General features: G+C 39.7%; 1 long non-coding RNA gene across 2 annotated transcripts in view; it reads left to right on the top strand.

Moving 5' to 3' along the window:
• Nucleotides 1–8614: 8614 nt before the first annotated feature.
• LOC112133439 (uncharacterized) overlaps nucleotides 8615–13694 on the top strand; it is a 148293-nt gene continuing 143213 nt past the window's right edge. The window contains exons 1-2 of one of the 2 annotated variants that reach the window (XR_010140058.1): nucleotides 8615–8936; nucleotides 9827–9974. This is a non-coding gene — a long non-coding RNA (uncharacterized LOC112133439). The remainder of the gene's footprint in view (nucleotides 8937–9826; nucleotides 9975–13694) is intronic. The other variant, XR_010140057.1, reaches the window with a different exon arrangement.

Here is a 13694-nt window from a genome sequence, read left to right as displayed (position 1 = left end):
CCTAGTATATTGAAAGTTTTTAACTTGAAGCGATGTTGAATTTTATCGAAGGCCTTTTCTGCATCTATTGAGGTGATCATGTGGTTTTTGTCATTGGTTCTGTTTATATTATGGATTACATTTATTGATTTACATATGTTGAACCAGCCTTGCATCCCAGGGATGAAGCTGACTTGATCATGGTGAATAAGCTTTGTGATGTGCTGCTGGATTTGGTTTGCCAGTATTTTATTGAGGATTTTCGCATCAACGTTCATCAGGGATATTGGCTTGAAGTTTTCTTTTTTGTTGTGTCTCTGCCAGGTTTTGGTATCAGGATGGATGATGCTGCCCTCATAAAATGAGTTACAAAGGAGTCCTTTCTTTTCCATTGTTTGGAATAATTTCAGATGGAATGGTACTAGCTCCTCTTTGCATCTCTGGTAGAATTTGTCTGTGAATCCACCTGGTCCTGGGCTTTTTTTTTTTTTTTTTTTTGGTTGGTAAGCTATTAATTACTGCCTGGATTTCAGAACTTCAGAACTTGTCATTGGTCTATTCAGGGATCTGTCTTCTTCCTGATTTAGTCTTGGGAGGGTGCATTTGTCGAGAAATATATCCATTTCTTCTCGATTTTCTAGTTTATTTGTGTAGAGGTGTTTACAGTATTCTCTGGTGGTAGTTTGTATTTCTGTGGGGTCAGTGGTGATATCCCCTTTTTCATTTTTTATTATGTCTATTTGATTCTTCTCTCTTTTCATCTTTATTAGTCTAGCTAGTGGTCTATCTATTTTCTTAATTCTTTGAAAAAAACAGCTACTAAATTTATTGGTTTTTTTTTTTTGAAGTGGTTTTCATGTCTCTATCTCCTTCTGTTCTGCTCTGATCTTAGCTATTTCTTGTCTTCTGGTAGCTTTTGGATTTGTTTGCTCTTGCTTCTCTAGCTCTTTTAATTGTGACGTTAGTGTGCTGATTTGAGATCTTTCTAGCTTTCAGATGTGGGCATTTAGTGCTATAAATTTGCCTCTCAACACTGCTTTAGCTGTGTCTCAGAGATTCTGGTTCCTGGATTCTGTTCTTATTGATTTCAAAGAACTTCCTGATTACTGTCTTAATTTCATTATTTACCCAGGAGTCATTCAGGAGCAGGTTGTTCAATTTCCATGTAGTTGTGTGGTTTTGAGTGAGTTTCTTAATCTTGAGCTCTAATTTGATTGCACTGTGGTCTGAGAGACTGTTATATTTCAGTTCTTTTGCTTTTGCTGCGGAGTGTTTTACTTCTAATTATGTGGTTGATTTTAGAATAAGTGCCATGTGGCACTGAGAAGAATGTATATTGTGTTGATTTGGGGTGGAGAGTTCTGTAGATGTCTGTTAGGTCTACTTGATCCAGAGCTGAGTTCAAGTCCTGAATATCCTTGTTAATTTTCTGTCTTGTTGATCTGTCTAATATTGACAATGGGGTGTTAAAGTTGCCCACTATTATTGTGTGGGAATCTAAGCCTCTTTGTAGATCTCTAAGAACTTGTTTTATGAATCTGGGTGCTTCTGTATTGGGTGCATATTTATTTAGGATAGTTAGCTCTTCTTGTTGCATTGATCCCTTTACCATTATGTAATGCCCTTCTTTGTCTTTTTTTATCTTTGTTGGTTTAAAGTCTGTTTTGTCAGAGAGTAGAATTGCAATCCCTGCTCTTTTTTTGCTTTCTGTTTGCTTGGTAAATATACCTCCATCCCTTTACTTTTGGCCTATGTGTGTCTTTGCACGTGAGATGGGTCTCCTGAATACAGCACCCCGATGGGTCTTGACTCTTTTTTTTTGAGACAGAGTCTCACTCTTTTGCCCAGGCTGGAGTGCAGTGGTGCAATCTCAGCTCACTGCAATGTCTGCCTCCCAGATTCAAGCAATTCTCCTGCCACAGCCTCCTGAGTAGCTGGGACTACAGGCACCTGCCACCACACATGGCTAATTTTTTTTTGTATTTTTAGTAAAGACAGGGTTTCACCATGTTGGCCAGGCTGGTCTTGAACTCCTGATCTCAGGTGATCTGCTCGTCTCCCAAAGTGCTGGGATTACAGGTGTGAGACACCGCACCCAGGCTTGACTCTTTATCCAATTTGTCAGTCTGTGTCTTTTAATTGGGGCATTTAGCCCATTTACATTTAAGGTTAATATTGTTATGTGTGAAACTGATCCTGTCATCATGATGCTATCTGATTATTTTGCACACCAGTTGATGCAGTTTCTTCATAGTGTCATTGGTCTTTATATTTTGGTGTGTTTCTGCAGTGACTGGTACCAATTTTTCCTTTCCATAGTTAGTGCTTCCTTCAAGAGCTCTTTCAAGGCAGGCCTGGTGGCAATGAAATTCCTCAGCATTTGCTTGTCTAGAAAGGATTTTATGTCTTCTTTACTTATGAAACTTAGTTTGGCTGGATCTGAAATTCTGGGTTGAAAAATATTTTCTCTTAGAATATTGAATATTGGTCCCCGCTCTCTTCTGGCTTGCAGAATTTCTGCTTAGAGGTCTACTGTTAGTCTCATGGGCTTCCCTTTGTAGGTGACCTTGCCTTTCTCTCTGTCTGCCATTGACTTTTTTTCCTTCATTTCACTTTTGGAGAATCTGATAATTATGTGTCTTGGGGTGGATCTTCTCACGTAGTATCTTGGTGTTCTGTGTATTTCCTGAATTTGAATGTTGGCCTCTCTTTCTAGGTTGGGGAAGTTCTCCTGGATAATATCCTGAAATGTGTTTTCCAACTTGGTTCCTTTCTCCCTGTCATTTTCAGGTACTCCAATCAATTGTAGGTTTGGTCTTTTTATATAGTCCCATATTTCTCGGACTTTTCATTCCTTTTCTTTCTTTTTTCTTTAATCTTATCTGCCTGCCTTATTTCAAAAAGATCGTCTTCCAACTCTGATATCCTTTCTTCTGCTTGGTTGATTCAACTACTGATTCTTGTGAATGCTTCACAAAGTTATCATGCTGTGTTTTTCAGCTCCTTCAGGTCATTTATGTTTCTCTATAAACTTTTTATTCTACTTAGCAGCTCCTGTAACCTTTTATCAAGGTTTCTTTGCATTGAGTTAGAACATGTTCCTTTAGTTCAGCAGAGCTTGTTGTTACTCACCTTCCGAAGCCTGCTTCTGTCACTTTGTCCATCTCACCCTCCATCCAGTTCTGCACCCTTGCTGGAGAGGCAATGTGATCATTTGGAGGAGAAGAGGCACTCTGGCCTTTTGGGTTTTCAGTGTTTTTTCATTGAATCTTTCTCATCTTCATAAGTTTGTCTAGTATTGATCTTTGAGACTGCTGACCCTTGGATGGGGTTTTTTATGGGGACATTTTTGTTGTTGACGCTGATGTTATTGCTTTCTGTTTGTTTTTCTTGCAATGATCGGGTCCCTCTTCTGTAGAGCTGCTGCTGTTTGCTGGGGTTCACTTCAGGCCCTATTCATCTGATTTGCTCCCATGCCTGGAGATGTCACTCAAGGAGGATAGAGAACAGCAAAGATGCGAGCCTGCTCCTTCCTCTGGGATCTCTGACCTCAAGGGGCAGCGACTTGATGCCAGTAGCAATACTCTTGTACAGGGTATCTGATAACCCTGTTGGAGGGTCTCACCAAGTTGGGTGGCATGGGGAGCAGGACCCATTTAATGAAGCACTTTGACTGTCCCTTGGTGGAGGGGGTGTGCTTCGCTGGGGGAAAATTCACTTATGTAGTCTGCCTGGATTCCTCAGAACTAGCAGGAGGAAAGATTAAGTCTGCTGGTCCACGGAGACTAGTCACCCCAGCCCTTAGGGGCTCAGAGCCAGGGAGATCAGAGTTGTGTCCTTGAGCCTCTGGCTAGAGTTGTGGAAGTTCAGCCTCTGACTGGAGTTTCAGGAGGTCTCACCCAGTGAGGAAGGATGGGTCAGGGTCAGGCCTGAAGAGGCATTCTGTCCGCAGTCTGCCATAGCTGCTGTGTTGGGCTGTGGGGGATACCTCTTGGAACAAAGTCCTCCAGCCTTTCTGGCTCCAGCAGGTGAAAAGCACTGCCTGGAGCTATAAATATGGCTATCACCCTTCCCCCACTGTGGGTGCTTAGCATGTTAGGCAGCTATCAGTCCCACTGTTGGCTGTCGCCCCTCTCCCAAGGAGCTCAAAGGGCTTAGACAGTAGACAGCCACAGCTGTGGTGCTGGTCACCCCTCCTCCCAGGAACTCAGCAGGCTTAAGCAGATTCTAGCTTAGTGGCTGTTGAGAATCTGCGCAGCTCCATGGTTGGGACCCTAGGCCCTGGTGGTGTGGGCTCACAAGTGGGAGCTTCCGATCCATGGGATGCACAGTTACATGGAAAAAGTATGTTTTTCTAGGCTGGGTAGCATGCTTACTTACTGCCTTCCTTGGCTGAGGGTGGGGGCTCCCCTACCCTATGTGGCTCTCAGGTGGGCTGCTGCACCACACTGCTCTTCCTTCCTCTCCATAGGTCACGCCAGCTTCCTGGTCAGTTCTCGTGACAGAACCTGGATACTTCAGTTGCCGGTGCAGGATTCACATGCTGTTACGGTTCTTTTTGATGGGAGCCTCCCATTACTGCTGCTTCTAGAAGGCCATCTTGGTCCCACCCTAACCTTTTTTATTTATATGATATCATCCTCTCCTATTATTCTCCTACCTCTCAGAATATTCCTCTCAGTCTCCTTTGTTGACTTCTTTTCCTATACTTGTTCCCTGGACTCTAAGTTCCCTTTTCCTCTCTATTCACACTTACTCTTTAGACCATCTCAGTTTAAAACTAATTATATGCTGACATACCTTTAGGTTTTTAAGGTATTTTTATTTTTAAAAATTATCTCATTACTTATTAGAATGTAGGGTTGGGGGTTGGTCATTTTGGGAAAACTTCATCTTTCTGGCTAACAGCCATGCCTGACACAGAGTAGGCATTCGATAAATATGTTGAATGAATGAATGAATTAATTAACTGAATTTGTGTCTCCTGCCCAGATGTGAGCCACTCCCCATGGTCTGCTACAAGCTCCTGCCACACTGGATGCCTTTCAGTTTCTCTGATTTGCCAAACACTTTACCGTCTTAGAGACTTGAAAATAGGCACTCCCCCTTCCTGCAAAGCTTTCTCAGGACCCAAAACTTTCTCTTTTGTGATATCCCACATTTCCCAGGTACTTTCTGTAATTATATTCTATTTATTACATGCATAGCCTCAGTTTATTTTCTTATTTTGTAGATATGCATGAACCTCTTTGTTTACCATATACCTGTGCCCTACCCTGATTTTCAGTTTCTTCTCTCCAATATGCTATTAACTTCTTAAGTAAATGATTTAACTCATTTTGACATATTTAGCACTTAGCACAGTTTCTAGAGCTAGAATAGTGTTCAATAAATACATGTTTAATGAATGAATGGTTTCCCACAACTTATTTTTTCTTATTCTCTCCACAAACCTCACTTTTATGTGAGCAACTTGATTTGATTTTTGTTTCTTGAAATCAAAGAACTTTGACTCTGACAATTATACTGCCAAGCAAAAGTTTATACTTTGTAAATGCTTTTGCAATCACCTTATTGAGAAACTTGAAAAAAATGACCTTCAACAGTGACTTCATAATAACATTAATCATTTACATCCCTATAGTTTACAAGTACATTTACATCGATTATCACAGTTAATTCTCACAATAATCTTGCACAGTAGAGGACACTTGAGACAAAGAGGTCAAACAGCTAATAGGAGCCAGGACCAGAGCCCAGGTTTTCTGTTTACAGCCAGGACTCCATGTGGCCTCTGTTGTTACAATTGCAGTGCTGCTACTGCTACTACCACTGCCATTGATTGAGCATTTACTACAAACAGGCACTGTGCTATGTGCCTCCCCTAATTATATAAGTTAATTTTCACAGCAACCCCATGGGATTGGGACTTTTACTGTTTTCTTCTGACAGTTGAAGAAACCAAGGCATGAAGGTGTCATAGAGCTAATAAGTAGGTAATTTGAAATATGAGCTGAGGTTTTTCTGATCTCTGAAATCAAACTACAAACTACTATCATGTAGTCTCTCTTAGTACAAAAAGAAGTGGAAGAACATTTGGGATACTGGAAGTTATTCATGCAGAATAATCCAGGGTCATGTTTTGGTAATAATCCCAAACCCTTTGAGGTACAATGAAGATTAGACAAAACCTTATGTGAACAGGAAGCACAGAAGGATGTGACTAAATGTGAGCCATTTCAGCAACATCCCCTCTGATACAAGGACTTAGTTAATGCACTTAATTGTTGAGAGATATGTAATGAGATTATTCAGAGCCTTGGCTGCACACTTTTTTTCTATTGTGAATAATGTTAATTTGCAACGATGCATAAGATGCCGGCTGAATGAAAATAAGCTAAATGAAAACTCTATTTTTTTTCAGATTGGAGAAAAGATAATCACAGTGAGTAATTTGATTCTGATGCACTGCCTTTCTCCTCTCATTTTAAACACCCATACTCTTTATAAATAGGTAAAGGTATATGATCACTGGGTAGGCATAGAGAGGCTGATCACCACAAATATGGCAAAAGGAACTTCCTCTATGTGGGTGCTTATTAGTCTGTCTTCCATTGGGTAAGAAAGAAAGGAAGGAGGGAGGGATATAGGAAACATATTCAATGAGTGTGACTCTGTAATACATGGTGTCTGTCTCTCTCTTGCTCATTCTTTAACTGGGTCTTCAGAAAACTCCTAAGGGCAGCCATGTGTACTCCCATTTTCATGACAAGAGACGTTGACTTGATTCCTCCTGTTACTGGAACTGACAGAATAGTTAAAAGACTCAATTCTCACAGCTAGGAATATACCAAGGGGACATAAAGATATATAAAAGGAATAGAAAACAGAAATGGGGATAGTGATGGAGGATGTGGAGATGGGATTATATCATATTAGCATCAAAGAACCCAAGTACCTATGTTCTCAAACTAGATTTGATAATGAGTAAGCAAGATAATCAAACAAATATTTATACAATTTAAAATATATTTGATTACCTAATTCAAACTTTCAATCATAATGGCAACAATGACAATAGAAACTTATATTTTCAAATTCAAAGTTTTAAAAATTTCCCAATTGGTCTCATCACATTTGGGTACTTTTTTTTTTTTTTTTTTTTTGCCCTTTTCGACCTTCCAAATCTACAGCTTGGTTTAAAAGTAAATTGTCTGTATAAAGAGCCCAACCCCCTTTTCTCTGGCTGTCACAAGGAACAGCTTTCCAAATCCTTTTTCACTCAGTTCACACTCTGAAAGATCAAAGCACTATGCTATGTGCCCATTCCAGAAGTCCCTCTGGGTTTAGTCCATCATGAATATAAATCATTGCGTTTGCTGTGTTTCCAAAATACCCATTCATCATCCATCTTAGCATTGTTCAAATAGACATGGGGTCGGCTCAGCTCTCACCTTGACGAGGCTGTGTGCTTCTGTTTGTGCAGCCAAATGAGCACAGGAGACAATTAGCTACTCACTGCTGTGGCTGCAGCCAAAGGTCTCACTATGGGGATAACAAGAGGCATCCTCAAGATGAAACTCCATTCAGGTAAACAGCGTGGCTCTTGGCCAAGAAGGCAGTGCCTCTTTCTTCCCTCCAATACTGGTCTAGCTTTTGTGTAGCAAGACAAAACAAACAATGGCCACCCTTTCTCTCCTGGAGTTGACAAGCAGGAGGAAAGTATAAAGCTAGCTTTTGAAAACTCAGCCATTGAACTCCCTGCCACCCCAGGAACCTGACCTGTGTCCACTTTCTGATAATGACAGGAGGCAATTGTCCTTTTCTTTAAGAAGCGGTCAGCTTGGAAAAAGACCACCAAGAGGGAAAGGAATTGCCTTCCCAAAGGGTCTTAATATCAAAGCTGGAAGGTCTCTTAATAATTATTGAGTCCAACCTCCTTAATTTATAAATAAACCCCAAAGACAGGAATGATTTAATCTAAGCCATATAGCTCATTGCCGGCTACCTCAAATATTAGAACAACTTGTTAATAAGCAAAAGCTGAGTTCATCACTTACTGTTGTTATAGCACATTATCTTGACAGTTTTGATTGCATCTCAGAATGAGAAGAGCAAATTCATAATATTTATTGAGACTCTGAAGTCTGGTTTAAAGTGTGTCCTTCAATGGGTTAGGGGGTTTTTTATTAGGATTGGGTAAGGATCATGATGTAATAGTTTAGAATTGGTTGACACAGCAAGGCAAGGATTTTATGGCAAGGGATTAGAAGCATCTTGGGGTATAAAGAGTTGGCTTATGTTTTCTACTGAAGAGTTCATGGGTCTTTCAGAAAATTCTTACAGTGAAAAAGTTATTTGTGTTTTTTTTTTCTTTCTGGGAAAAATTTCCTGGAATAGTGAAGCTATGCTGATGAAGACAGGGGGCTGGTGAAGGCATATCACTATAGTCAGTAAGCTGTGTAAAGGCAGATAGTTTAGATTCTCAGAGTCCATCTCCCAATCCCCACCTCTAAACATATAAATCAAACCTCACTGCAAGCCACACAGCCCTTGAACTGCAGAAAATAAACTGGAGCCAGGTCCTGAATTCCCCACCCTCTGGCATTTCATGACTCAAGAATCCATTACCCAAGCCAAATGAATAAAGACCATCCTTGGCCTTAAAAACAAAAACTTCCCTCGTAGTCTTATTTTAATCTTTTTTTGAAAGATTAGGGGAAGAAAATAAGAGATAGAAATGAGATAGACAATATGTGTGTATGAGAAGTCTGGTACCTCAGAGAGGGGTCCTGGAAGGTCTCTCTGAGGAGGTGACATTTGAGATGTGACCAGAATATGCAAAGAACCTGGAAAGAAGCTCTCTAAGCTGAAGAAAGTGATTACAAAAGAGACATCTTGGGGTCAGAGGAAAAGAAAGACTGTGCCTGTCTGGAACCCAGTGGACAGGAGAAGAGGTAGGAGCTGGGGTGAGGCTGGAAGATAAGGCCAGACCATTGAGGATCTTGCCTGCTTGGGATGGGTGTTCCTGCTGCTGCTTGTGCAGAGTGCTGCTGGCTTGCCCCATGGAACTTCATGGTCAGAGCTACTTTTCAGTGGGTAGTGAAGAGGACCATCTCCAGATTCTCCCAGCAAAGGGGTTGGAGAATATGCAGATGATCGGTTATTTATTTTCCTCTGAGCAAAGTGAAAAAATGCCTCAACTAAGTCAGCCATGGGGCTTCATGGAGCAGTACATTATTACTATTTTTTTTTTTTTTTTACTTTTGGCTTTTTGTAAGAAACATCCATGACTTCTGGATAGTCTCTTTTTATTCTTAGCCATTATCACACTCTAACATCCATTTTCATTTCCAGTGTTGAGCTGGATGGTTTTTATGGCATCTCAGCTAAAGAAAAAGAAAATGAATGTACAAAATAAAAGATAAAATTTGTTTATTTATTTTTGAGTATAAAGAGTATCCTATCATTTTTTTCTAAAGAAAAAAAACCTTTTAGGAGGATTCAATTTGACACACCATTTTCTCTTTTTAATATACACACGGGTACTAATTGGACAACTTGCAGTGTGTATGCCACTATTACTAACATATGATGATTAAAAAATTTCAAGAATGTTGTCTGAGGCCTACATGAAACTACTCAATAGTATATATGCAGGCTTACTGAAGTTGTGTAACAGAGCTGAAAAGCCAGAAATTCAGTGACTAATCGAAAATAGCAAGACATTCAATTCAACCAGAATACTCATTCATGTTGTATAAATTCAAACACAGGAAAGTGTTTGTGTGCTGACATTTGGGTGCATGTGAGCTGTCTTAAACTCCCTCTATTTTCATTATTATAGCTCAAGAAATGAGCAACACCACTGCAGATAAAATCATTAGGCAGAATCTGGAGAGGTTCAAGTGATACTTGCTTCAAAGAAGGCCTTTCCTGAGGACAGGGTAGGACATCTTTAATGATCTGGAAGCCAGTATTGCTCAGCACTTAAGGTATGGATTTTCAGTTTGAATCTCATTTCTATCCTAAACAACTAGCTTCATGACCTTGAAAAGTTTATTTAACCTTTATGAGCCTCAGTCTCGCAGCCTTTAATATAAGAATAATAATAGTAACTAATTCATAGTGTATCTCTGAGGATTAAGTCAGACTATATGTGTAAAACTTTTAATTCAGGACCTAACACTCAAAAACTCAACTATCATTTTTGCATAGACTGATTAAGAGATATACTGCAGTCACTTCCACAAGAAATGACTGCTGGCTGCTGCCTGTGTGTGTGTGTGTGTGTGTGTGTGTGTGTGTATACATAGGGGTACATGTATAAGGCAAATAATCAAATAATATACAGGAGTTAATAATGAAAAGCTGCAGTCCTCTGCTTGCCTTTTTCTATTCCTTATTGAACTCCTCAAAGGAAATCTCTCTTAACTATTTCTATTTTTCTTTTTTCCAGTGGTTCCTCATATATCTAAATAATATGCCAGCACAACATTTCTTGATTCAACAACTTTAGGCAATGTTTTTTTTTAACTCCATTATATACGAATTGAAGGTTAGTTATAAACTATGCCCAAGCTGCAAAGGAGGCTGAGAAATTGGGAACTTGGCATTTATAACTTTGTGTGTGTGTATGTTTGTGTGTAGGGGTTTTCTGACAGCAAGAAAAGAGTAGGAATGGTTTTTGAATAGGCTACCAACAACCTTTCTCTCCAGCCCCTCTTTCCATCATTAGCACACACACACAGACAAACAGATTTGGTAGATAGAGAGAGAGAGAGATAGAGGCGAATGATTAATTTATCTTACTTTCCTTTTATATATAACTGGTTGGCTCCCTATTAGTGAAAGGAACCAGCCAGTTAATGAGGTATTTTTTTTTTTTTTAATCTTGAGGTTGTGCTAGTAGAGAACAAAGTGAACTGGCAGTAAATTTGTAATTTCATTCAATGAAGCAGAGTATAAAATTCTAGTCTGAAATCTGCCCTACTGTAACACATTGCCCATATGTGGTCTGTAAATTCATTCTTCCATGGGAAACGCATTAACTATTGCAATTGCTTTGTGTGGATTATTGTCTTTCGGGAAGTAAGGGATAGACCTGTGTGCGCATTTGGAGCAGAATTATGGAGATAGGGCAACTGGGAATAGACATTTTCTTCTGATGGGGTGAGATCTGATACACACAATCCTGAAACAACTATAGGCAAAAATAAAGTTCATCAATAGAAGGGGAAAGTGCTCAGAATGTATTCTTCAGAGATTGGCAGAAATCACTTGGGAGAAAGAAGATTCTGGTAGAAAAATAAAATGGTGGCTTAGTTGCAAGTATAAGAAAACACAACCAGCCGTTGATTATAGTAAAAGAGCATTTATTGGCTCAAATAAATAAAAATAACTGAACATAGGGGTATAACTGTTATCAGACTTTGTTAGAGTTAAAGGCTCACACACTTTCATCAGGACCTGTATTCCTCATCTTCCCTACATTGGCAATTTTTGCAGATCTGTATGATGGCAAGATGGTGGCAGCAGCTCTGGGGTTACATACATGTAAGTTCAAGTGGGGTAGGGAGAAGGAGCCTGTTGTTTTACTAGCTTCTTCAAAAGGCCCTGTTTGGCCAGTTTAGGTAGACCTAGAGAAAGGAATACTTTGATTACCTTACACCTGAGTCACTTTCATGTTATAATGGTGTTCCACCCAAACCATGTAGATAGAAATGGGGTTGAAGGTGACTTGCTAAAAGAATTAGGAAGATGTAGGAGGAATAAGCAATGGGCTTCAGCACAACAGATGTCTGCTATAGTGCTTAAAAGAAAAGAGTGACCTCAAAGTCCAGAAAACTTATGATCAGCCAGGTTATTCTTCTGTGAAAAGGAATTTTACCAGCAGAAGAAAAATTCTCAGCCAGGCACTGTGGCTCATGCCTGTAATCCCAACACTTTGAAAGGCTGAGGCAGGTGGGTTGCTTGAGCCCAGGAGTTTGAGCCCAGCCTGGCCAACATGGCAAAATCCCCTATCTACCAAAAAAGAAAAAGAAAAAGAAAAAATAGCCTATAGTCCCAGCTACTTGGGAAGCTGAGGTGGGAGGATAGATTGAGCCCAGGAGACGGAGGTTGCAATGAGCTGAGATCATACCACTGTACTCCAGTCTGGAAAAAAAGAAAGAAAGAAAGAAACAAAGAAACATTCTAATGTGCAACTTTGGTTGCATCTCTAAATGTACTTTGTGTATTGAGATTCACACAAGCCAAATAGTTTTTTTCTCATGAGCATTATAGCATGGCAAATAAAAGATTGGAGTGCAGTTTCATATGGCAGCCCACGTGACATGAGAAAGTGAATCTAAGCTCCTTAAACCCATCTCCCTGCCAGAACAAATGGTAAATAAAACATAAACCACTTTTGTACATGCTTCAAATTTTGGTATAGATGAAAGGCAATTTACTCTGGGCTGAAAACGAAATTCCTGGCAAAAAGCAATGCCTATTAACAAATGGAACAGTACCCTGGTGACAACATGGAGGCGTGCAACCTGGTACATTTGTCATTTTAACTCCAGGGGGAAGACATGGGTATTTTAATCATGTAAAGTAGAATTACAGGTAGAAATGGCATTATATTTGATTGAAAAAAGAATGTCAGCAAAATTTCTCTGAATACATTATTTTCTACATGTGAATAATTTGATAAGAGAAGTTAATATTCTTTATTTACTTGATTCTTATATATCTCTATGGCAATCTCTTTTTACATTATCTTTTCATTCATATGCCTGCAAATCATTCCCTTAAATGCACTGTTCCAACCAAACTGTCTCTCTACTCAAATACCTTCAAAGTCTCTCATCCCCCCCAAAAAACTCTGGCTCACTAGCTGGGCATTTAAGGCCTTCTGAAAAAAAGATCTGGAATACTTTTCTAGACTTAATTCCCATCTTTTTTGTCTGAATCAGGAGAGGCCAGGTTATGTTATGCCCCTTAGCTTTCTATTGCTGTGTAACAAATGACTACCAACTTATCAGCTTAAAATAACATATATTTATTATCTTGCAGTTTCTGTGGGTTGAGATTATGGGCATAATTTAAGTGGGTCCTCTGTTCAGGGTCTCACAGACTAGGATCTAGATGTAGGGAACTGCCTTCCTTTCTGAAATTCAGGGCTATCTTCCAAACTTACATAATGGCTGTGAGCAAAATTCAATTGCTTGCCGTTGTAGGTGAGGGACATTCTTTCTTTTCTGTGGCTATGAGCCACAGGTTGCTTTCAGCTCCCAATGGACCCCTACAATTCCTCTACCTCTGGCTCACTCACAGGCCTTATCATAACATGGAAGCCTACTTTTTCAAAGCCAGTAGGAGAATCTCTTACTTTAGTCTGTTAAGATGGAATCTTGTATCCTATAATATAATCACAGTAGTGATTTCAGCTTTGACATATTCAGTTGGTTACAAGTAGGTTGTTACTCAAGGGGAGGAAATTACACAACAGTGTGGACACCACGGGGCAAGAATGATGGGTGCCATCTTAGAATTCTAACTGCCATCCTATGGTAAAAAACAACCCCTAAATTTCACGCCTTAAAACAAGCTTGTCTAACACTTGGCCCAGGATGGCTTTGAATGCAGCCTAGCACAAATTTGTAAACTTTCTTAAAACATTATGAGGCTTTTTGCAATTTTCTTCTTTAGCTCATCAGCTTTCGTTAGTG

Source organism: Pongo abelii, chromosome 4 (assembly GCF_028885655.2).
Source record: "Pongo abelii isolate AG06213 chromosome 4, NHGRI_mPonAbe1-v2.0_pri, whole genome shotgun sequence".
NCBI classification, from domain to species: domain Eukaryota; kingdom Metazoa; phylum Chordata; class Mammalia; order Primates; family Hominidae; genus Pongo; species Pongo abelii.
This window is presented reverse-complemented; position numbering and strand designations above follow the sequence as displayed.